We start from the raw sequence: 27,491 nt of genomic DNA on the forward strand, positions 1-27,491 counted from the left end.
TTTATTTCTACTTCCTTTGGAGAATGATGATATTTCATATATGATATAATATTATATATTATAATATGATCATACTATCCTCAAAATTCGGTAGATCCCTCCATGGTCTATCTTTATGTTATGTTATTTCCCTTGATATGTTCTTCCTCTTTGGGGAATATCATAGTGGAAACATTTTTATTGGATTCATGTATGCTTCTATTAAATATATTTCTCCCATTAAGGTATTATAATTTCTTTAATGTTGGGGCATACACTCTAATCATCCTTTTTATCATGGAGTAGATTCTGAGTATGGCTTAGAGTACTTTAGCCTTGTATGCTTGCTATGATTTTTGAATTATCTTCAAATATGTGCATTGTTGCTTCATCTCTTCCTTCATTCACTTTTTTGCATTATTAGGTTCCAAAAAATATTGACAATTTCTAGGGCTTGGTCTCTTTGGATCTCTCTCTAAACTACTGACAGTTCGGGAGACCTAATTCTTGTTGTCGATCCTTCTTTGAACTGTTGACAATTTAGGAAGCTTGATCTTTTTTTTAATCCCTTAAGGACACACATGTTCTTATGCCTTGTTCATTCTTTTATTCTTATTTCTAGGACATGGAGTTCCCTTGAAGTTGGATCCTTCGATGGATTGACTAGTATGCCACACACACTTGCTAGACCATTCAATGCCATCTCATTTAGAGACCTTCCCTCCTTTCTCTTTTTTATTTTCTTGTGTAGTTCATAATAAGATACACAAACCTTATTAGGAAAGTAACTACACCCCCTTTACATTTTTATCTCTCTTATTGTAATTTTGGATAGGGTAAAGACTCAAGTCTCTTAGGGGCTTGATGATTTATTTCTCTCTTAAGTCATGATAAGATCAACTCTTTTCTTTTGATCTACTTTACTATGAGTTTGAGGCAACTCATACTCCCACAAGTGGGGGATAAATTTATCATCCTTAAATGGATGCACTTGTCTTTTAATACCTTTTAGCACCTGTCTCATAGTGACTTCCTAGACGGATCTATGCTCAATGCCCTTTTCTCCTATTTTCTTCCACCTTTTCCCAAGTCTTTTTGTATTCATCTTGATCTTTTTAAGGCTTATTTTCCCTTCTCTCTGGGAACACATTGATTCCAAGTCAACCTAGTCCATAAGAGGTTGACCTAGGTCAACCTCTTCCCTAGTGATTATGGGTCTCGAGCCCCAAAAGGTCTTAGGGTTCCAAATGATTAACTCCTGCTCTCTAGTCAGCTTGTATTGTTTTTCTTCCCAAAAACAAGTATATAAGGAGACTTGGAGGCTTCATTTTTCATATATCTCATATACATTCTAGGTACACTTACACTTCCCAATCAAGGCATTCAAGGTATCCAAGAATTCAAGGCATTAAAGCATTAAAGCAAGGAGTTTTCATCAAGCATTGAAGGATTCTTTGTGAGCATTTCCTCTTAAAGATCTAGAATATTATCGATCATCAAGGGAGAAAATCTACAATGAAGCATTCTTATTCTTCATTGATGAAAATTTGCATCGATGGCTCCATGACATAGTAATGGTAGATCTATTAAAATTTTGTGGAGATATCCTACATTTTCATATCAAATTTAACATCTACAAGATACAAAAAGGTAAATTGCTTATTGACAAGAGTTTTTACAAGAAAGATAAGTACTTTCATTTATCTTGTTTCAATTTCATACATTCATATTTTTTAATTTAAGTTTGATTCATTAATTTAGAGTTTGACCATAGAAATCCCTCATCTACCAAACAATAAAAACCTTTTCTCTATGTGTGCAAGAGTAGGATATCAAATTTGTGATTGCAGATCTAGAAATAACTCTTTGAAAGTATTCTAAAGAATATGGATTGATCTCATTATAGTACATTGACATTGTAGGAATCATTTTAGAAAAATTACTACTAGGGAAACATGATCTCTACTCCTTGGCCAGAAAAATAGTTTTTGAGTTTTTCTAGATTTCTCATTTTGTTTAAGAATCTATAGATAGATTTTCAATTATAGATCCAAATCCATACTTTTCAAAGTTAAAAAAAAAACTTTCTCTATGCATTTCAAGATGAATCATCTATATTCTATTTCAATTCATATTTTTTAATAAATTTGTATCTTAATTGGGTTGATTGTTTACACATATTATCTAGATCTACATTACTTAATCAATTAGGTCAATTTTTCATATGTATTATCATACACAAGCCAAATAAAGCATTTCCATATATTACATTTTTTTTCACAATTCAAATTTAGTATTGGCATCCCTTCATTTTAAGCCCTAGTAATCTAATTTGAAAAGGAATCATATTTGGAGATTCTCCCTTTCCCTACACATACATTTTGAATGTATTACCAAGTGAAGAGACCTACATCATATTAAACTGCTTCCATTTCACCACTAAACAATAGCAGTTTCCACTAACATTCAACATGCTACAATAATCCAATTAGTTGTTAGTAAAATGCATCACACATCACACATCAAAATGTTGCCAGAGTTTTAGTTCCCCCTTTTTAAGCTTTCATCTTGGAGTCAAGTGCAAGTGTGTTAAAGTCTAATTCTAGGTTTCCATTAGATAACTTTTCTTCTCATTATTTTCCTTTAAGCTTGCTTCTCATATTTTTGGGATTTCCTTGCTTTGCCTTCTCCTTGGACCTTTATTGTTTGATTCATGCAATTTTGGTGTGTGTTGGTCTTAGGTGATCTAGGACTAGGAAGGAGTGTTGTAGAGAATCATCCCTTGATGAGAAGAAGGTCAAGAATTAGTTAGATCAGCACAAGATTTTCCAAGTAGGCTATTTTAGAGTTTCATCTATTTGATGACTCCTCTACCAGAGGAACACTCCAAAACCCACTTCTCTGACAAGCTAGAATTGAGATATTAAATGGCTTATTCAAAGGGAATATTTTATCAAAGATCCTAATGATCACCTACTCCAAAGAAAAAATTCTTAAGTATAAGACTTCTTTGCAAAATATGAAAACAAGCTTCTCCATCATAGAAATGCACTCAAATTTTTACATCTTTGAAAAGGTAAGTTTAATGCACTTTTGGGTAGTAGCTTGTTATAGAAGGCAAATAATCATGCATTATTTTACTAATCTTCTTCCTAAAGGTGCCCAAGACAAAATAAGAAGCCTAAAAATAGAGCTTGCATAAAAGTGAAGTATCAACTTCTCCACTTACGGAAGCACACTCAAATTGGTGTATTTCTTACAAAGGGAAACTTTCACATTATATAGCTTTTTAGAAAAGTAGAAGGAGCCCTACTCCTCTAAAAGGAGTGAAAGAGAGAATTGTGGAATGAATTAGAAAAAATTTCTCCCCAAAGTCAAAAAAAAGGTGTTTTTTCTTTCTCAAGTAGATTCTCACCTCTTGAGCTACTCTTCTAAAAGCCAATGTTAAAAGGGAAAATCAAAAAAAATATTTTTTGTTGCATCAAAGTTTGAAGGTTAAAACCTATCATATGACCTCCTATTAATGATGGATTTGATATGAACTCGAGTTCTTATTCAATTGAGTTAAATGCTAATTTTATTGGTTCACCATTAAAGGATTAATCTAAGTAAATGAGTCATTATTCACTCATGTGACATGGGAAATTCAATGCCCAACAATTGAATTTGAATTCAATAAGACTGAATTTTTAGTAAGTTCACTTCTTCATATTGCAACTAGCATAATTTCATGGTTAGTACAAATTTCCTTTCTCTGTGTGATGTTATATAGTGAATGGCCAAAAAGATTGGTGGAGCTAATAGCTTGCTTAGATTAGTGAGTGAGCTTAAGAACTATACAGACACATCTTTCAGATATTATAATTTTAAAGATTTGCATAGAAGACTCAACAATCAGCCCATTCAATCTATCACTTTGAAGCTCAAAGAGAATGATCTTGTAGAGATTTTCAGTTTTCCAATGGCCATCTAGGTGCTTGAACTTGTCAAGGAATGCATTGCCCAATATGATGTAAAATATAAGAAAACTAAAATGCTTGATGACTTAATCTTGATCATGCTACATAGAGGTCTTATGTGATAGACATTTGGTATTCTAGAGAGAGGAATACTATGATATTGAATTTGGCTCATCTGCCTCCATGTTTAATGAGAAGAAGACTTAGAGGCAAGGTGACATCTTGACAACTTTGTTCCAACCATTGAAGAGCAAGAAGAGTAAGCTCCAAAAGACCTTATTTAGAATTGGTATGAAGCAAGAAATAGTAGATATCTTGGCCCTATTATTGAAACTCAAAGGACATGAGCAAGTCCTTTAATTTATTGAGCATTATTTCTTTCAGTTACAAGTGATATGTGTTGATGGATAGTACATCAATTGGTCTCAAATAATTTGTGATGCGTTGACTAGCTGGATGAACTCAGCAAAGGTGTTCTAATAATTTTACATGTCATCATTTTTAATATACATTTTTTTAACCATTCATTTGTGGTTGGGCTTTCCAAGCATCAAGGATTTTAATGAAGACATAAAGGTTTCTGAATTCTAGCCTCGTTTGTAATAGTAGAAAAGTTATGAAGAGTATGTGAAGGTGAATGATTCCTTAATCGTGAGGATATGCAGAGAACTACAAGGGTGTCCTAAATGAAGATATCCATTAGAAGAAATCTTAGTGGTGACCCAATTTAGGTGCTGACTCATTTGATTCCTACTATTCTCCTACATCTAAATTGGTGCATTTGATGGCTTTCCAAAGAGGTTTCCCAAGTAGCCTAAAGACAAGGTAGTGTTAATTAAGTAATGTAGATAGGTTTTGGAATTAAATACCTTGTTCTTAGCTATTAAAAAATGGGACTCTCTTTCTCAATCTTTGTAGGACCATACTCTTGTGCATCTAGACTAAATGAGAGGAATTTGGTTAAGGCCTTTGAGAATAAGATCAAATTGAATGATTATGAATTCATTAGGCCATAGTATGATCTAGTGAATTATGTTAAGGATCATCTACAATTGAGCTCTAGTTATAAGCATGTGCTTGATATTGACAATTACTGAGCCACCTACTATACTGAGGTTCAGACCAAAGAGAAATTTTGGTCTAGGCTCACTATAGGGTAAATTAAATTGCATAAATATTAGTGATATAGAGGACAATGATCACCACTTGAGGTCCTTTACCTATGAGAAATAAATCAAGGACACTCCCATAGTGTCAAACCTACCGAAGGTACCATGGTATATAAGATGGAAGTTTTAATGGATGACATTATTAAATAGATTGATAAGTGGGTAGAATAGACAAGATCTAGAAGGAAGAAAATAGGTGCTATAGGCTTATCTGTAGGTGTGGCTAGTGGAGCTCAAACTACATTAGCAACTACTTCTACCATGGTAACCACTACTTCAGCCTTTGCGGGTCCATCATAGTTTATTGGAAAAGGGGGAAATGCTCCTCTAGAAAAGAATATTCAAGTCCCTTCTACTTATGGAGGAGGTTCTCTAGCTAATACTACTAAATTTGGAGATACAAAGGTGGAGAAAGATAAGGAAAAAGAGAAAGATCAATCGATTGGATAAGACTCCTCAACCATTCCATTAATCAATATAGATGGAGATAGAAATCAACCAGGTGGTGGAGATGGTGGAGATGGACAAGTGCAAGAGACTCCTCAAAAATAACAACAAGGAGTTGCTGACCAAGGAAATCCACCCAAATTTTCTTTAACTAAAATTATAATTTTTCCTTTCTCTAGCAAGAAGAAGGAGACACCTCTTGTTGCAAGGAAGTTGTTTGATCCTTTAGTACTCCTACATGCATTAAATGTCTTGACAATAAAGTCATTGTTGGAAGGAACTATTGATAGAAAGAAGAGGAGGAGAGGAGATAGTGCTCCACTAAAGGACCTAATTGTACAAGCCATGAAGCAACCTACTCCATTCCCTAAATTAAAGAAGAAAAAGTTACTTTCAGACTTGGGTACCGATGCAATACATGACATATGGTTGTGGGGATTCCTAAGATGTAGAAGGAGGGAAAGATTCAAGAATTAACTTGAAGATATTTCTAGATGAAGGCAATTGACATAGGGAAACCAATGCATGATTCTAAGGTTAATATATGGAAATCAAAAAATGAGAAAATTGAAGATAGATTAGAAGAATTAAAGTTGGCAAAAGCAACATTCAAGTTTGCCAACAAGGAATTAACTAAATATATTTAAGAAACACTTGGACCTCTTTCAATTATACTCATGGAAGGTGCTACTACAAGTACCTTCAATCCCAAGGAAAAGGAGAATAAGAATTTACTTGTAAAGCTACAAAAGGAGAGACATTTTGGTCAAATGGGTCGAACATGGATTGAGAATATGAAAGTCCAAGGTCCTCCTTTAAATGAGAACCTTGGAAACTTATTGCTAGATGATGACAAGTTAAAAGAGGTAGTTAGTAGTCATGAAGCCTCTATGCAAGATAAAGCTATACAATTGGTAGAGATCTAAATTTTCCACAAGAGGTGCTAGATATGAAGAATCAGTCATGTCATTCTAAGAATAAGGAAAGAGCCATTACACCACTAGAAGTGGTCAGCAAAGTTCAACAAAGAAAGCTTGGAGAAAGCAAACCAAGAATTGAAGATTTTGTATGATGATGTGAATAAGATCATGGAGAAGGTCTATGTGTATCTAAAAGATCTACACACTAAATCCCAAGTGGCTCCTAAAAAGAAATTAGTCGATATGGCACATGAAGGCCAAGTTCCTTAGCATCATTGAGTAGATCACTAATCCAACTAACTATAAGGATTCCAGGATCTTGGAGCTGAAAATAGTTAATAGTGCTCTAAAAATGGCATCTCATAAGCTCTAATCTAAGGTTTCCACAGTTGAAGAATTGACAGAGGATCATGATTATTAGGTTGTCAAAGTTAACAATATCTACATACTAAGTGTTAAATAACTAGAAATGGTGGTTGATACTATGAAGGCACATAAGGCCAAATATATAATGTCCAAGAAGAAGAATTGATAGGAATAGAAACATAACTTTCCCCTGAAAAGCCTCTTTCAATCTAAATTGTGACATTTTTATCTCTTTCTCTCTGCTTCCCTTAGTTTTTTGTAGCCACATATGGCATTTCTCCTTGTATGAATGTATTTTGGAATCATTGAGTATTACTCAATTTTAAGGGCATGCCTCTGCAAATACTTTGATATATAATTATGAAACATAACTAGCCAAAACTCTAAGAGGTCATATAAATGTAACCTTTGAAGATGAATAAAATATCGAAAGATTTTTGGTGTGGATTGGATTAGTAGCTTTGTCTACATAATTTACTATGAATGTTTGTTATTCATTTCATGTTAGATTAGTCTACCTTAGAATTGAAAGACAATTGTATGTGATTTCATTGATCTCTTTTTTATATGAGTGTTAACATAGTTTTAACAATATTAAAAGACTTTCTATTGCTTTTAATGTGCAACTATGTTTATTTTCTTTAGTTGTATGGAATTTCATAGTAGTTGCATATTTTTTCTAGTGGCTAAGATTGGATTTATTTAATGAGGATTTTTCCAAGTTAGGAGCAAAATTTGAGTTATTATATAACTTGATAGGGTGGGCTTTGTATCACTACCTCATTCAATCTCTCTCCTCCTTATTGTTGTTGCATTTTGATAGCTAGGAAATATATGTTTAGCAATATTGTTTGGTTATAGAGCCACTAAGGGCCATGAATGATATGGTTTTGTTGTGCACTCCTTGCATCTAAGAGCAATAGGACTAGAGGTGGAGTAGAAGTTAGAAGTAGTATAGAAGAGCTGAAATATAGCTCATATCAACCTCACTTGTGGGTGTTGTATGTTGTCCAAATATTTAGATTTTGCCTATGTGGGTGCCAAAAATGTACACATAGTTTGTGCACTTATCTAAACCCTTCTATCCAAGATATCCAATGGACTAGAACACTTGAATGTTAGCTTAAAACTCCCTAGTCATGGAGTGAAAGAGGCATAAAATAAGCATTAAGTGAGCTCTCAAATAAGCCTTAGAGATGCAACCCTTGCTAGTAAACTATGAAATGGAAGGTACTTAAGATGCACAAGAATGCAAGTGTCCAAAAGAACTCTCAAACATGAAATGCAAGAATGAGCTATGCTAATATGGAATACACAATGCAACTAGACTAAGCAAGATGAATGTATTACAACCATTTCTAATTAGACTATGTGAAGTATACTATGCCAAAGGAAATTAACCTATTATAAATGAATCTAATGCTAAGATTAAGGATGCAAGAATGAGATGAGAAGACTAGATATTCTCCACAAGTGCTCCAAGAAACCTGTTGAGAAACCTACAACATAACATTAGCTCAAAACAAGGATCCTTAGAGAGGGAGAGAGGTCTCTCTTTTAAAGGTAGATGGTGGTTGAGATCAAGATCAAGAAGTAGATGACCAAGAGTGAGGGTTGAATTTTAGCTTGATTCATGTGCAAGTGAAAGTCAACCAATGAAAATGTATTGACTTTTCATGTGAAACAAAAGCCTATTCTTTTAATTTGTAAATAGGAAAAGACTATATGTGTACACATTGAATGGGTTAGAAGAATGGGGTCTTTTATTTAATTAAAAGGGGACATGTTCTTTTAATCAAGTAAGGACTTAGGATATTATATTCAAACTATAAGTTAAATCAAATAAATTAATTTTTAGCAATTTGGCCTAAGTAAATAATTAATTAATTTATCTAAAATGATGAGAAGGGGGCCAATAGTTTAGATGACCATTTTTAGGTGATTACATTTCCCCTCTTTAACTAATGTGTGATTGATTTGGTAACACATTACATCAAAGAATATAGAAGCCAAGTAGCCAGTAAAAGATATAGAGATTTGATTATGAAGAATGAAATGCATAGATCAAGATAGTGGGTCCTGAATGCATAGCCTAGTAGCAACAGTACTAAATACTAGGAGAGAGATGATATCATAACTCAAGAAGAGTAATAACATCAAGAAAAGTAGATAGATTAGGAGCAAATCAAATAATCAAATGTATGCTCTTGCAAAATATATAGTTGTAGTAAATAATGATAGAGTATTTATGCCTCTCAAGATTGAAATCAAAATAAGGTAAAGGGAGTGTAGAAATGAGAAAGATATGAGTAAATTGAGATATAGAAAATTCCATGATGACATATAAGTGATTAGAACCAAAGAGTGACCATAAGGAAGTGATAGAATGCCCCTATTTGACTAGAGTTGACCAGGAGAGATAAAGCATGAAAATTAGGTCAAGTTAGGAAGAAAGATGATTTAGAAGTGAAAGATGTGAATTGAAGGAGGTACAAAGCATATAAATGATGAGGATGTGAAGAAATGAAGATTCCCCAACGAAGATTTCAAGATCAAACCTCAAAAGGTCAGCTAATTGCATAGAAGGTAGAAATTTAAAATTTAATTTTGACCATGAAGGCGAACTCAGATTGTGATTTTAATCTCAAAAATGGATCCAAGATGTCAAAATTAGCTAGGGGTGCAATTTTTGCAAAATTTTGAAGAGTTTAAAAAATGAGTCAAAATGAGGCTAGAGGACTATATAAGTGGTCCAAGGGTCATTTTCAATTTCTTTTTCATTTTTGAGAGCTCTTGAGTGCTTTTGAGAGAGATCATGGCTCTAGTAGGAATTTTGATGCATATGCACCATTTAAGTGTAGTTGGTTGCACAACCATCCACTCGAGTACAAGTCCTCAATGAGTCTTCAAAATTTTCACACTTTTTTTATCATTTAAAATATTTTTAATACATTTCTATGGTTTTTTAGAAAATTATCATGTGATACTTTAAAAGTATTGTACGAGTACTTTGGAAAGTATCATGCTATACTTATTCCATTAACATTGTATCACATGCTTCAGAAAGTTCTATCATATCAAATATACCCAAATGTTACATAACATGATGCAAACTATTACCCGACAGGGAAGTATCACATGGGTGTTATAAAAAGTATTGCACAATACTTAACCAGAAAAGGTATCACTTGATTGTTATGAAAAGTATCATCTAGTTTATTATTAATCTTGTTTGAATGTGTAGGACCAAATTTTAAGCGTGAGATTGGTTTTTTTCTATCATGTTGATCTATTTATGATGTTATTGATCTATTTATAGTTGATATTAATATTTCCATGTGTGCTTGAATTAATTATGAAGATTGTCTTTCCTGCACTTTTTATCATATCCCTAAAGGTGGTGGGGTTGTGTGTCCTCCATCATTTCAAGGATGATGAGAAGGCCACTATAGACAACATAGGATTCAGGTGGTTACTACACATGCCCCATATATGGGTGAACCACAAATTATTGACTGCACTAGCTAAGCGGTGGCAAAATGAGTATAATACTTTTCATTTTCCCACTAGTGAGGCCACCATTACTTAGGAGGATGTATATTGCATCCTTCATGTGTCATGCCATGGAAACCCTATGAGTATGATTGTTATGTTTTGATATTCATTTGTTTCAAGTTTTTGCTATTCATATGAGGTGTGTTGATGTGAGTGTGATTATGTCACAAGATTACTATAATAAGACCCTGACAGAGGGGAGGTTGGTAATATAACAATTATTTGAGAATGTCACCATCCTAGACTACCACTTAAGCTAGGAGAGGCTCATAAATGAGTATGGAGACCAACATCCATTACCCTGCCTCATTTGTTCACTGGTTGCCCAATCACTTTACATTACTAACAAGGGCTAGAAGGACTTCCCTCTAGGTTGGGGTAGATTGGTTGTAGACTTCATGGGTTAACTAAGATCGATGGCATAGGGGCTAGCTATCCCTACAGGTATGTACCATGAGTTGTATGAGATAGTGTATCAAGATGGCAAGACCTGAACATGCAGCACATTTTTGGTCCAGATATGGACATTGGAGCACATAGTAGTTATACAGCCATGAGTGTAGCCATGGAAGCGGAGTGAGTCATTCATTGATAGATACATAGGGTTCATCCCCCAGATCAATAGTAGGGATGTGACATACTATCAGTGCCTATTTGATGAGCTTGCTTATTTTGTTTGGTGGCCATACTGATAGTGTGCCAGATGGTCAGATGCATAGGAGTTAGAGTACATGCGATAGAATAGACCATTATTTGGGAGACATTCTGAGATAGTAGAGAAGATTTCCATCAATTGAATTTGGTGTCAGTTTGAATAGAGATAGGTGATCTCAATAGAGACCAAGTTACATATGCTCACTTTTGTAGAGAGGAGGATTGGGGATAGCTAACCATATTGGACTATCAAATGGTTGTAAGGGATATGACACTAGTGTGGGAGCCTTGGGACTACCAGCCAAATTTGAAAGATGCAAGGGACAATCCAAACTATTTGTATGATATGTAGAGGCATCCTTTCCCATGTTTTACATGGCCAGATGCACCACATATGGCAGAGGGACAAGGGGGAGATGGTAGAAATGGTGGAGGCAAGGGTTGGAGGTGGATGGAGATCGAGATCAATTCTTGATCTACTAGGGTGAGACAGATGTGTGCCTAAGCCACTAGAGAGGAGGAGAATTAGGAGGTGGAGGAGGAGCATCAATTTAGACATAGGAGAGTGGAGTGAGTGGAGCCATGATAGAAGCAACCTGCCAAGGTTGAGGAGAGGATTATTGAGATGCTCAAATTTGAGCCCTAGAGGTAGAGCTATAAGTGGCATGGATTACCATATCCATGCAGGATCATCATCTCATAGATGAGAGAGCACAGAATGAGGATCTCCATAGGGCGCAAGATGTTTTCAGGTAGGAGTCAAAGCATAATGGAACATGGGTTGCCTACTATTATGATGTGTACATAGGTGTGGTGTCACTAGGACATGGACTATCTTACTACTTGGAGTGGGTAGGGAGATTAGAGGGTGTGATATAGTTATTTGACAAGAGATAGGATCCACCTCCATAACCACCACCAACCTAGGAGGGTGGGAGTCAATCCTAGAGTTAGGAGTAGGTCTAGGATGATGTCCTTATGATATTCCATATGTATTTTTAAGACATTTATCCAGATTTTGGATCCCATATTATATATTTAATTTGACGCACTTGATATATACAAGATACAAGATTCAATCAATGTATTTTTGTACTTGTCTCACTTTATGCTCATGTGATGGTTGTTATACATGGATATTTCAGCACTTATGTTTATGTTTCCATGTGATATTTTGATCTTTGCTTATGTTTATGTATTCTCCATTTCATGTTCATATTTATGGATCTCTCTCATAGATAGTTTAGCTCTCATGTATGTGATGTAGACTCATGTTTTAACAATGTGGTACTTGGATAGATTAGATGTGATGATTAGATTAACCCCTTGTGATGACATGTCTAGAAGAATCAAGAAAATAGACATGGTTGACAAGAAGTGAAAGATATGGTTTACCTAAAAGTGAGAAAATATGAAAGATGTTAGTTGACATGTCCATGAAAAGATGAAGAGAGAGCTCTCCATATGAAAAATGCAAGACTAAGCTAGAATGACCCTATATTGAAAACTAGTATGCAACATGGTTTACTTGTAAGAGACACAAAATATCTAGACTCTACTTTCATCATTGAGCATTATTAGGGATAGAAAGATCATACAATTCTCACTAGCATAACTATGAGGCTATGAATATGATCTATATTCAGATAGGTATGTGGGAATCCAACCTAAGAATAAAAGACATGTAAGTCAAGATGACTAATGTAGTTAGAATCCCTAAATTTAATGTAGCAATATTACACACATATCAAGGAATAAGCATTGGGATAACCCCCAAGTGCAGTCTTGCAAAAATAGACAAGAATGATACATTATAGATCCAAATTGTCAAGTAGGACAAGCGTGAACACTCTCAACACCTTAGGTTAACAAAGTATAACCACAAGCATAAAACAAGTAAAACATGACCCATGTCCCTAGTCTTCTAGTCTATGACATCCTTGAAAGACTATTAGGGAGGGAACACTCAACAAAGAATCATCCTAGACAATAGACAAAGAAGATAAAGTTCATCATAGCTCAGCAAGTTTAATGTTTAAGTGCATGTGTATAAGTCACATGGCCCTTTCTTCAAGACTTGCATCTAATAGTGAGAAATATCTTAGCATCCTAGAGTGTAGGTAAAGTATCCAAAAAGTGTTGAGAAACACTTGATGTCAAGGGGAGAGTTTTGAGAAATATTGTTTTGAATGGGTTGCCAAAGAAACCCTAATGCACAAGAAGACCTTGATAAGCTAAGAAGTTGTGCCCTCGAGATAAGGACATAGAAACAATTACAAGCTAGGAAAATGTAGTTGTGAGGTGAATAAGCATGAAGTGAGACTAATAGACATAGGTGTGAGGGTCTCAAGTAGCGCATGTTTCTAGGTTTTCACCACTTGACAGATTTTATTTATTTTGTCATGAATGTTTCATTTTTTTGTATTTTTTGATTTTTTTGGTGATACATCAAAGTGCCTATTGCTAGGTTTTTGCTAAGATGATCATTTTTTTAGAATATTTTACACTTTTTAGGATTTTTCCAAGATCATAGGTATAGACAGAAAGTTGAGACCAAAGAGCCTTAGGCATGGAACTTTTTTAGATGTAGAATGTTGATAGGCTTAGCAAGTTGTTCTCCTTTAGGAGTAGAGAATTTATATGCACCAGATTAAAATGTTGTTGTGACTATGTAAGGACCCAACCAATTAGGCTCAAATATCCCTTTTTTTCCCTATTTTTTTGATTCTTTGGGTTCTCTCAAAGAAAAAGTTCACCCACCTAGAATTCTTGAGGCTGGACCTTTTTTTGTACGCAATAGACATCCTTTTCTGATAATCCCTCATGTCATCAAAAGCAACCTTGTGGTGCTCATGAAGGGTTTCTAGCTCATGTATCCTCATAGTTTTATGGTATTCATCAGTTATTAACCCATGTAGGGAGACTTGTAGTGAAAGAATCTCAACCTCTAAGGATAGGACAAACTCAGAACCATAGACTAATGAAAAGGACATAGCTTCTGTAGGAGTGCGTATAGTAGTCCTATAAGCCCATAGTGTCAGATTGATCTGCAAGTGCCAATCTCTTCCTGATTTATGAATAGTTTTATGTAATATTTTGAACAATGTCTTATTAGAGGCCTCAGCTTGGTCATTCCCTTAGGGATACTATATTGAGGACTAGTGTTGTTTGATCTCAATTTTTTTATAGAGTTGTCCTCCATTATCAACAACAAAGGAGGATGGGATGCCTTAACGAAAAATAATGTGGTTGAGAATAAACAAGGCAACATGTTTATCTGTAGCAACAAATAAAGTGATGCAGGAGCATCATGGGTGTAAGAGCAATCTTGCATCACCCAAAAATATTTTCTTTTCAATCATTTCTATTTTAATAAGGACTAGTAGACAGGGTGGTTACTATTATGGGAGCTTGCTATTTTTATTAATTTTGTCATACAAGCTCAAAATGTTCTCATTTTCTACATGAAGGTTCATTTTAGAGTTATAAGCCTACCATAAAAATCTCATTTCTCTAGCTTAAATATTGGAGAAGTTATTGTGGATTTTTAGTGGAAAAAATTGTAGAAAAATCTTCAGGCTCATTGTTGGAGGCCTTAGAGTTCCTGGATGAGGTCCAAAAACTTGATGGAAGGGTGCTCGTGATGTTCCAAGCCTATAGATTAGGAATTGGCATTTCTAAAAGTGGTTATAATAGCCAATCAAAGCAACAGTTTGAGAGTTATGGCCTTCCAAAGTCGGGCTACCCAAAATATCTAAAATAATTGTCAAAGATGTAATTGACTGACTCTATATGTATTGTTAGGGTCTGTTAGCCCTAGATATTAAGTTTCATTGTCTAGAACCTTCCTAGGTAGCATAAAATTGCCTATTTGAGAAAGGTGTGAAAATTGTCTAAAATAGCTTGGGTGATAGTTTGTAGCTTGTTTTGTAGATTATTGTAATGAAGGCAACCATGTGGGTTAGCATATTGTACTTGTGAATTCTATAATTCCACATTTGTGGCACAAATAAGAAGTCCATATTTTGTTCTCAAATTTGTTGTTATTTCTTTTTTTTTCATTATGGTTTATGGTATTAAGGGGAGCACCCTTCACAAGTGGTACCAGAGCTAGAGTTCTTGAGTGTGTGGATAGATCACCAACTGTGAGGCAATTTGCACCAGGACCATGGTTTGGGCTAAGCGTGTAGATAGATCACCAATTGTGAGGCAGTTTGCACTAGGGTTTTAGCAAAATTGCAAAAATGCCTCCATGAAGAGAGCATGGTGGAAGAGTTAAAGGTGTTACGCGTGAGGATTTTAGAACCCTTCAAAGGAAAATGCAAGCAATGCAAGAATAGATTCATAGAGGAATGAATCTTGTTGTAGGAGATGATGAAAGTGAGGATAAAAGAGAAGAAGGAAACATGGACCCAAACACAATAGAGAGTTCTTAACCCAGAGGAGGTGAAGCATTTTAGGGTCATTTCCAGTGTTGGAAAAAGACTTAAGTTTGATGTTCCCACATTTTTTGGGAAATCTTAATCCAGAGGAATTGATCGACTAGATCAATGAATTGGAAGAGTACTTTGAATATGAAGATATTGAAGATCTGGATAGGGTCAAGTTTGTGAAGGCCAAACTGAAGGGTCATGCAAAGATCTAGTGGTAAGAGATCCAATTGGATTGAAATAAAAGAGGAAAGGACAAAATCACTAGATGGGATTGGATGGTAGGTAAAATGAAGTGATAGTTTATTCCTATAGATTATGAGCTTGATCTATTGAAGAAAATGCAAGGGTTAAAGCAAGTGGGAAAAAATGTTCAAGACTATATTGAAGAGTTCTATCAAGTTCTAATTAAAACTAGCCATGCAAAAGATGATAAGGAGAAAGTTAGTTGTTATCTTAATGGGTTACATCCAAGCATTCAAGATGAGATGAGTCTTGTTTGAGTGACCAATATTGAGGAGGCATACAATTTTTCCCTAAGGGTTGAGGAGAAACTAAGCAAGAAGTTTGATAACAAGAATAGTGGAAGAGGTGGCAGTGGAAGTGACGATCTTATAGAGGTCATAATGATAATCAAAAGAACAAGGATGAGGCTGGAAGTAGTAGTCAAAACTAGAGGGGAAAAAATTCCAACCATTCCCATGATTAGAACAATAGAAATCAGAGAGGAAGAGGTAAAGGATGGGGATTTGGAAAAGGAGGCTTTCATGGGAAATGTTTTCACTACGGAGAAGAAGAGCATAGAGCATTTGAATGTACCCAGCACCAAGGAAGGACAAATCAAAGAACAAAAGGCCAAGCAAGAGTTGCACATGTTGATGAAGATGCCAGATCATCACATTTTGAAGATGTCAAAAGAGGAGAGGTCCTAGTTAATAGAAGAGTTCTGCTGAGTGGTGAGAATGAACCTAATCAAAGAAGGAGCTTGTTTTGCACAAGGTGCAGATGTGAAGATAAGTGTTGTGATATGAGCATTGATGGTAGAAAAACTAACAATATAATGTTAGAAATGACGGTCACAAAGTTGAAGCTGAAGAGATAGAAACACCTGTGTCCATACCATATTACTTGCATGCAAGATGGCCACAAGGTCATGGTCAATGAGTAGTGCTTAGTGAAGTTCAAGATTGGAAGCTACCAGGATGAGATACTATGTGATATCATACCTATGGACATATGTCATATGTTGTTGGGTAAGCCATGGTAGTTTCATAGGCATGTTATACATGATGGGCAAGCAAATACCTACACTCTAACCAAGATGGAGTGAAACATTAGTTGAAGTCATTGAAGGATAAAGAAGAAAAGGTATGTTGTGCTTCTAGAATATGTTTTGTTGATAGAAAAGAGTTGCTCAAAGGTATGACGTGTGAGCACATGTGTTTTTCTATAATTCCAAAAGATAGTAAAGAATAAGTAGAGGAGGTGCCTATAGAAGTTGCTAGTTTGCCAAACAATGCAGCACATAGAATGACACTAGCAAAAAGTGTAGAGTTGAATAGAAAAGTGCATGAGTTGTTGTAGAAGCGGTTGATTTGAGAGAGTTTGAGTCCATGTGCAGTACCAATTGTATTAGCTATTATAAATATAGATGGAGCAACTAAGAGGGGGGGGGTGAATCAATTACCAAAAAAACAAATCCACATATCCCTTAGATGTCTTAAATAACTAGTTACTACTGTCACTTGGTAGCCACACAAAAAAAATTTGTAACTCGGTAGATGAAATGTGTTTTAACTTATTATTGATCTTTAGGCATTCACAATTATTAACATGCATGCAAAAAGAAATAACAAGAATACAAGAACACTAGATTTAATGTGGAAATCTAATATGGAAAAAACCACCAAGTAACTAGCTACCAATTTTTACTCTTTTGAAGTGAGCCCTATTAGGAGCCAACCCTATTAAAGGTTACAAAACACACTATTAGGTGTGTCCTTGTTAGAGGATTTAAACACCCTATTAGGAGTGGCCTTGCTAGAGGACTTTAAAACAATTCAATAGAATCGTCCACCTTGTTAGAGGATTTACAAAAATGGTTGTTAAAACAACTTTGTTAAGATATTTAAAATTCACTGCTACAATTGTGAGAAAGTAACAATGAGTGACCTGAATGAGATGCAACTGATCTTTGTTGATATAGATCTCTGATCTGCTTCACTAGATCCTTACTAATCAAATACACCTTTGTTGCTTCTCAACGATATCTGATTTTTCTTCAAAATTCACTCACACCTTCTTCTTCACACAATCAAATCACTTGTATACTCACTCATTCATACATCCATTCATAATTTAGAATTCACAACAATCAAGTTGGCTCATTTACAAGTTACATTACCAATAATCATTACATTAGTTGGCTATAGACATTACATGAAACAATTAAACTTTATTTCCCAAAACAATGAAATCCTTCATTGGCTGACCCTGCTCGGTAACCACTGCTCCAAAAATGATTTTCAATGTTAACCAAGTGAAGCTCAGTAAACACTATGAACTCTAAAAAATCTATTAGAGATCAAGTGAACTTGGTAAATACTAACTTTCCTTAGTTGACCTTGTGAGCTTAGTAAAAACTAACTTTCCTTTGTTAACCTTGTGAGCTGAGTTAACACTAACTTCTGTCACAGAATCCTTCAGTGCCTGAGTGAGCTTGGTAGAAACTATCTTCATAGTGTGACTTCAAAAAATGCTCGATAGACTCTATAATTCACTTTGTTGACCTTTTGAATTTAGTAGACTCTATCTAATAATTGATATGACATTTGTGTAACATCAAAGACAACACACAATTGAACAAATATATCCAACAATCTCCCTCTTTGGCATTGATGGAAACACAACATGTCATAGCATAATGAAATTTGAGAACAAGTCTTTTTCTGACATAATGTTTCTCCCTCTTAGACTTCATTTGAAAAACTTCTCAAATATAGTAATCTCCCTCTATGAAGGAATTACATAACTTCTTTTCAGACATCAAACTTTTCACAAACAAATTCAAATTTCAAAAAGATATGATAGTATACTCTTCCTCTTTGACAACACATGCCAAAGATAACACAAACCAAATGAAGAACAATGCACCTTATGTACTAATTCATATGCAATGTTCTCATTATTATTCTACATCAACTAAAAGATCTACAACTTGATAACTATTGATGCATCACTAAAACTTTATTTTAGTGAGCTTCAGATAGGGAAATGACCCCTAACTTACTTCTTAGATACAAGAATGTATACTTAGGTAAAGGCTTGGTGAATATGTCAACAATTTATTCTTTTATATGGACATATTCCAATCTAATCTCCTTATCCTGCACCAATTTTCTGACAAAGTGAAATTTTATTGTAATGTGATTGGTTTTTGAGTGCATCACTAGATTTTTAGATATGTTGATTGCACTTGTATTGTCACAAAACATAACAATAGGTTCTTTGATTTCCATCTTCATGCCTTCTAATAATTGTTTGAACCAAACAATATTAGAATAGTTTACTGCTGTTGCAACATACTTTGCTTCTGCTATAGATTGGCATGTACAATTTTGCATTTTACTTGTCCAAGAAACCAACCTCTTTCCAAGAAAGAATGCACCTCCACTTGTACTTTTTCTATCATCAATGTTTCCTACCCAATCTACATTAGTAAACACTTTCAAATCTAGATTACCTCCAAATTTGTACCATAATCTTAAATGTCTTTCAAGTATCTCATGATCTTTTTGATTGCCATCATGTGATTTTCTCTTGGTTTTGCTGAAAATCTTGCTACAATACCAACTGCAAGGGCAATATCTAACCTTGTATGAACTACATACTGCAACTTTCCAATCATAGATCTATACAATGTTTGACCTACCTCCTTTGATTCATCATCTTTGGCAAGCTAGGAGTTCCAACTGGTTTACAATCTTTCATACCAAACTTTTTCAATATCTCCTTGATGTATTTTGACTTAGTAATGTCAATTCCATTCTTACTCTATTAAATTTGAAGACCAACAAAGAATTTGATCTCTCCAAACATTAACATCTCAAATTCCTTGTTCATTTGCTCTGAAAATTTTTTTGCAAAGATCGTCATTTCTTGTGAACAAAGTGTCATCCACAAATATTTCTGCCAAAACAATCTTGTTATCTGGTCCTTCCTTGATATACAAGCTACTATTATTGTTAGTTCTCTAAAAACCAATCTAAATAAGATAGTTATACAATCTTTCATACCATGCTCTAGGGGCTTGTTTCAAACTATACAATGCTTTGTGTAATTTGCAAACCATGTCCTTCTTATCTAGATCAACAAAACCTTTAGGCTGCTCAATATAGACTTCTTCATCTAGTATACCATTGAGAAATGTTGACTTGACATCCATCTGATAAACCTTAAATCCTTTGTATGTAGCATATGCAAGTAGGGTCTTGACACCTAATCTTGCAATAGAAGAAAAAGTCTCTCCATAGTCTATTCCTTCTTCTTAAGAGTATCCTTTGCATACCATTCTAGCTTTGTTCCTTGACACCTTACCATCTTCATTCAACTTATTTTTGAATACCCACTTAGTTCCAATCACATTTTTATCTTTAGGCCTAGGTACAAGAGTCCATGTTTTGTTCTTCTCTATCTACTCTATCTCTTCATTTATAGTCTCAATCTAACTTTCATTTTCTAATGCATCTTTGACACTTCTAGGTTCAAAATCAGCAAGTAAACAAGTACCTTTTAGTTTAGTTCTTGTCATAGTTCCTTCATATTTGTCTCCAATGATCTGATCTGGTGTATGATGTCTCCTAACATACTTGGCTAATACAGGTTTCTTGCCTTTTGAATGCATTAAATTCTCATCCTCTTGCACTTCAACTTCAAGTTCTAATTGTTCTATCTACTACTCAGGTCCTTCAGACTCGATAGGTATTGGCTCGGTAGTGTCTGACTATGAATCAGTTTCTTCTTGATTTGAACTTCCTGCAACTCAATTAGTGAAGACTCGAGAGTAGAAGATTCTTGATTGACATGTGTATCTGGCACTATATCAAGTTCAATGAAAACAAATCTCATGTAGTCTTCTGGTTCCTTTTTTCTTTCTTCTTCAGTCCTTTCTACAAACTCATCAACTTTCACATGTCCACTTTCTATGACTTTGTGAATAGACAAATTCAAACATCTATATGCTTTACTCTTGTAAGAATATCCCAAAAATATTCCCTCATCACCCTTCACATCAAATTTACCTTTTCTAAATTCTTTCAAAATGTAACATTTTCTTTCAAATACGTTTAGGTAACTTACATTGGGTTTATAGCCATACCATAACTCATAGGGGGTTTTGAATGAGTCCTTCTTAAGTTGTACTCGATTCAAGGTATGAACTACAGTGTTGATAGCTTCCTTCCAGTATTTGATAGCAATATTTTTTTCAATCATTAAGGTTCTTGCATAGTCCATGATAGATCTGTTCCTCCTTTCAACTATTCCATTTTGCTCGAGAGTTCCAGGGGCTGATACCTATTTTTTGATTCATCTTTCAATGCAAAAGTTATTGAACTCATGAGAGATGAATTCACAACATCTATCTGACCTCAAACATTTTAGTCTTTTGCCTATTTCCTTTTCTACTCTAGCCAAGTACCACTTGAACTTCTCAAATGCTTTTGATTTCTCTCTTAAATACATGGCAGTCATCATTCTAGAGTAATCATCAACAAAAAGAATGAAGAACTTTTCTCTAGTATAGCTTTCAATTCCAATAGGTCCACACAAATTAGTATGTACAATTTCCAAAACTTTTTTAGACTGATAGTTCTTACTTTTAAAGTTAGTTTTTCCCATCTTACCAATCTGATAATTCTTGCATAGACCAACATTAGGTTTCTTTATACTAGGAATGCCTCTACCTTTCTTGAATTTTCTTATTTTCACCAAATTATCAAAGTTCACATGACACAACCTTCTATGCCATAACCAACTTTCTTCAACTTGAGCAATAAAACATGAACATTCACCAAGTTCAAGATAGAACAAGTTACCTTTTGTTTGTATGTCTGATCCAATCAGCTTTCCTTTGTCATCCAGCAGTCTTTCTTTTCCATGCATTAATTCCACTTTGAATCCATTATTGAGCAGTTGTGCCACACTCAACAGATTGTGTTTTAGACCTTCTACCCAATATGCATTATCACATGCAAGCTCTTTGGTTAGTGGGATTTTTCCTCTTCCTTTTATACAACAAGGTTCATTATTACCAAACCTCACACTACCACAATCATAGTCTTCAAAATGTTCAAACTTTGTTTTATCACCAGTCATATGATGAGAGCAACCACTATCTATGATCCATATATCATTTTTTCTTGCATGAGAGATAAGTGTCATTTCCTCATCATTATTAGATTTGTCTTTCACAATAATATAAACAATTTCATCTTCATCATCATCAGAATCATTAGAATCCCTAGCCATGAAACATGTTTTCTTACTTTTTTCCTTGAATGATTTGAAATCTTTCTTGCCAATGCACTTGTTGTTAGAATTTGAAAAGATTAATAACCCAGAAAACTAGTGCAAAGATTAAATATCTAAACTATGAATGCAAATGATACAAAATCAAAATAGCATCATAGAGTTAGTCTCCAAGAGAGTAATGCAAATGCTGAAAGAAAAATAGCATTAAGAGGACGCAAAAATAAGAGATGCAAATACAAGCCAGGTAGCATGCTTATATAGGCTAGGAAGAGGGAGGAGGTGGCAACACTAACCAATGAGGAGCAACCATCTATCGGACTAAAGATAGCAAAGTATCTTCCCAAGATAGCTAATGGATGCTCACATGTAGGAAGGTGACACCTCACAACCATTCACCTAATAAGACATGCTTTATTAACCTAAGCGAGATTATTAAAAGTGTAGGAAAAAACTAGCAAAATAGGAAAAATAAAAAAACTACACTAACACCCCCCCATAAGCGAAGCTTAGGTGGATGCTAACCTAGCAAAGCTATGAGAGCAGGAAAATGGATCTTAGCAACAAGGCCTGATCAGGTACCCAATACAAGAAAAAGAACTAGATGAAGGAAACTAAGCCTCCAATCTAGGAAATGTCCCAAAGAGAGGAACAAAAAAGAGCATGAAGCATCTTCGAAGCATGAAGCTGCAAACACTATCAGAAGAAACTGTTGGAACCCCCACTGAAATAGTGCATGACCAGGTAGAGAAGATAAAGTCTAAAGAGCTGATCAATCAAAGAGGTACCAGGTAGAGAAGACAAAGTCTGAAGAGCTGATCAATCGAAGAGGTGACCTCCAAAGGTAGGAATGAATGAGTGTCTATATAGTAGATGAACCATCTCACCGAAATGCATAGGTGCCTAGCCACTACATCCGCCTAGTACATAGGAACAAAAATTGAATACGTAGATCACTTAACCGAACCAAAGAAGCAATAGAGCCAATAGGTGAACCCCCTCATAATGCTGAACAGGGAGAGGGGTGACAAGAACACTGAAATGCAATGCCAAAAACATCTGCAAGAAGAAGAATCGGGAACACCAAAAGTGCAATAGAAGTACAAGCACAAGATAAAGGGCAATGTCACCGACACACTGCATGGGCTAATGTCATGGAAGAAAAATTCACTTGACAAAGGTGGATGAGCACAAAATGGCAAAACATCATGACCCCCCATGGCACTTTATAATTGAGTGCAAGTACAAACAAACACAAGGTGTACAAGATCCCAGATATGCAAAAGTAGGCACTTTATCTCAGTGCATTTATAGAAAAAGGAATGCAACAGAATAGAAGTATACAATGCTCAGAAGTCAGAAAGAAGAGTGAGCCAAAAGAACAAAAGAAGAGATTCCAAGACCTGTAGAATCCAAGTAATCTGCCAGAGTGCGAAAGTGCAAAACTCAAAGGAGAAAGAACTTGGAGTAGAATCTAGATAAAAGACCTTTGCAAATGAATAACTCGTAGAACCAGCTTTTCAATGATATCTGGTGAGCCCAGAAAAGAGTCTGAATGAGCGAGATATGGCTCCCGAAAAGCAAAATAGAACATCTAGCTTTGACTGCCAAAATAGGCAACCAAACTATAGAAAAAATCAAAAAAACCTTTACCATCATCTCCATCTCAGAACCAGTTTTCCAACGCATTTTTTGAATCAAAAAAATACGTCTGTATGCTCAAATTACGGAAGAAAAATCGACAGGGCCTCCTCATGAAGAGCATATGCTAAAAGTGAAACTTGGGCACAATAATCAAGGAAAAAAATAGCACCATTGCGATCTACTCAAAAAATCGTGCACTTTCAAAAAAAGAATCACCTCAATACGAGGTCGTATGAGAAAGTTATGATCCTCTGAAGTTTTCAAAACAAGAACTATGCATAGTCACGGCTGAGAATCTGCAATTTCTAAAGAATTCATGCATGAAAATCAAAAAACAACTCCACTAATGGATAGAGCACAAAAAAAAAGCTAAGTTCATAACAAGAATCATCAAAATCAGAGTCCGTATGAGCAAGAATGAGACATTTGAAAACTGCGTTCAAATCTGCGACTGCCAACGGAGAGGGGTATGGCTGTAGCTTTGCATGCTTGATTCTACAAAATATACAACTTGCATGCAAAATCTAAAAGATATCCAGATGGTTTTTTGGGGCTGCGAACAAAACTCAAAAAGCATTTTTCTTGCTGATGTACAAAAGAAGTTGTTGTAGTGTAAATCAAACGCCTTTAACAGTAAAAAATAGCTCCAAAAATCAAAAAACAACCCCAACAACCAGAATATGACATGCAAATGCTGGATCAGCTTCTTAAGTCCATCAATGGCATGCTGGAACCTGCAAAACTGATTGAAAACTCTAAATATGCAAGTTGGTTGTCAGATTTGAGATTGAAACCCCAGAGAAAAACCGTTTTTGTCAAAACTTTTCTGATTCTCAGGGTCATCCAAAGATGCAAGAGAAGAGCATACTTCATTTTTCAAAAAACTACAATAAATTTTATTTGCCCCCCCCCCCGAATCTCTCAAATAAGGAAACTAAAATCTACTCTTGCACATAGAAAAGCTCTGATACCATGTTAAAATCTGAAAAGATTAATAACCCAGAAAACTAGTGCAAAGAGATCTAAACTATGAATGCAAATGATACAAAATCAAAATAGCATCATAGAGTTAGTCTCCAAGAGAGTAATGCAAATGCTAGAAGCAAAATAGCATTAAGAGGACGCAAAAACAAGAGATGCAAATACAAGCCAGGTAGCATGCTTATATAGGCTAGGAAGAGGGAGGAGGTGGCAATACCAACCAATGAGAAGCAACCATCTATCAGACTAAAGATAGCAAAGTATCTTCCCAAGATAGCTAATGGATGCTCACATGTAGGAAGGTGACACCTTACAACCATTCACCTAATAAGACATGCTTTATTAACCTAAGCGAGATTTCTAAAAGTGTAGGAAAAAACTAGCAAAATAGGAAAAATAAAAAACTACACTAAGACTCATGTTAGAATCTGATAAGATTAATAACCCAAAAAACTAGTGCAAAGAGTAAATATCTAAACTATGAATGCAAATGATACAAAATCAAAATAGCATCATAGAGTTAGTCTCCAAGAGAGTAATGCAAATGTTGAAAGCAAAATAGCATTAAGAGGACACAAAAATAAGAGATGCAAATACAAGCCAGGTAGCATGCTTATATAGGCTAGGAAGAGGGAGGAGGTGGCAACACTAACCAATGAGGAGCAACCATCTATCGAACTAAAGATAGCAAAGTATCTTCCCAAGATAGCTAATGGATGCTCAAATGTAGGAAGGTGACACCTCACAACCATTCACCTAATAAGACATGCTTTATTAACCTAAGCAAGATTATTAAAAGTGTAGAAAAAAACTAGCAAAATAGGAAAAATAAAAAACTACACTAACACTTGTGACCTTTCTTCTCATCCTTGTTTTGCTTATTTGGGCACCTAGCAGTAATATGTCCAATTTTTTCACGTGAAAAATAGATTAGAGAAACCTTACCTTTGTATTTCTCTCTACCTCTTGAATATTTCATTTCAAGTAGAGCTTCAACCACCTCAAGATCACTATCAGAACTCTATTCTAACTCTTCTTCACTTTCTAACTAAGAATCCTTTATCTTCTTTCCTTTTTCTTTGAGTGAAAGCTTGGCTTCAAATGTTGATTCAATGTTCTTGGAAGCTAGAACATAGTTATCATAGTTATCTAGCTCAAATGCAGTCAATCTTCCTACTAGGGCTTCTAAATTTATCTTGTGATTTTCTTCACATCTTCTTTCTTATATTGCAGAAACTCTAATTGCATAAATGTGAAGTAATGTTCTAAGAACTTTACTTACAATTGTTTCCTCCTTAATGTCTCCTCCAGAAGCCTTGATTGCACTGACAACTACTTTGACTCTTTCAACATATTTGGCAATGTTTGCATCCTCTCTCATCCTCATTTGATCAAATATTCCTCTGAGACTTTCTGCTTTGGCTCTTCTCACATTATCATCTCCTCCATAGATATCTTTCAGCTTGTTCCACATTTCAAAGGTATTTTTGCAATCCTTGACATCATCAAATTCCTCATAGCTTAGGGAAAATGCAATAGCTATCATCATGATGTTATGAGTCTTTTTCTCAGCAATGTCATTAGCAGATAATGTACCAGAAGGAGTTACATATGCTTCATCTAGATATTTCAATCATGTATCTCCAATGGAAGCTTAATGGAGTCTCATGAGACCTTGCCATGCTGAAAATTTATGCCTGTTTGGAATTTCCCTCATGTAAAACATCCTAACCTTTAGCTTAGATCCTTGAAATCCTTCCCGCAAGCACCAAAAGCTCTGATACCAATTGTTGGAAATATAGATGGAGTAACTAAGAGGGGGGGGTGAATCAGTTACCACAAAAAAAAATCCATACATCCCTTAGATGTATTAAATAACTAGTTACTACTATCACTTGGTAGCCACATAGAAAAATGTTGTAACTCGATAGATGAAATGTGTATTAACTTATTACTAATCTTTAGGCATTCACAATTATTTACATGCATGCAAAAAGAAATAACAAGAATACAAGAGACACCAAATTTAACATGGAAACCCAATATGGAAAAAACCACCAAGTAACTAGCTACCAATTTTCACTCTTTTGAAGTGAGCCTTGTTAGGAGCCAACCCTGTTAAAGATTACAAAACACACTGTTAGGTTTGACCTTATTAGAGGATTTAAACACTCTACTAGAAGAGGCCTTGCTAGAGGGACATTAGAACAATTCAATAGAACTGTCCACCTTGTTAGAGGATTTACAAAAATGGTTGCTAAACCAACTCTATTAAGAGATTTAAAATTCACTATTACAATTGTGAGAAAGTAACAATGAGTGACCTGAATGAGATGCAACTAATCTTTGTTGATATAGATCTTTTTTTTGCTTCACTTGATCCTTACTGATCAAATACACCTTTGCTACTCCTCAAGGATATCTGATCCTTCTTCAAAAATTTCTCACACCTTCTTCTTCACACAATCAAATCACTTGTATACTCACTCATTAATACATCCATTCATACTTTAGAATTCACAACTTGACCTTTTATTTATACCTTACGAATTATCAAGTCAGCTCATTTACAAGTTACATTTACCAATAATCATTACATCAATCAGCTACAAACATTACATGAAACAATTAAACTTTATTTTCCAAAAAAATGAAATCATTCATTGGCTGACCCTACTCGATAGCCACTATTCCAAAAATTATTTTTAGTGTTAACCAAGTGAAGCTCGGTAAACACTACAAACTTAGCAAAATCCTTTGGAGACCGAGTGAACTCGATAAACCCTAACTTTCCTTAGCTAACCTTGTGAGCTCAGTAGAAACTAACTTTCCTTTGTTAACCTTGGGAGCTCAATTAAC

The sequence above is a fragment of the Cupressus sempervirens genome, chromosome 9, assembly GCF_028749045.1.
Source record: "Cupressus sempervirens isolate cs-2001-9-10 chromosome 9, ASM2874904v1, whole genome shotgun sequence".
NCBI classification, from domain to species: Eukaryota; Viridiplantae; Streptophyta; class Pinopsida; order Cupressales; family Cupressaceae; genus Cupressus; species Cupressus sempervirens.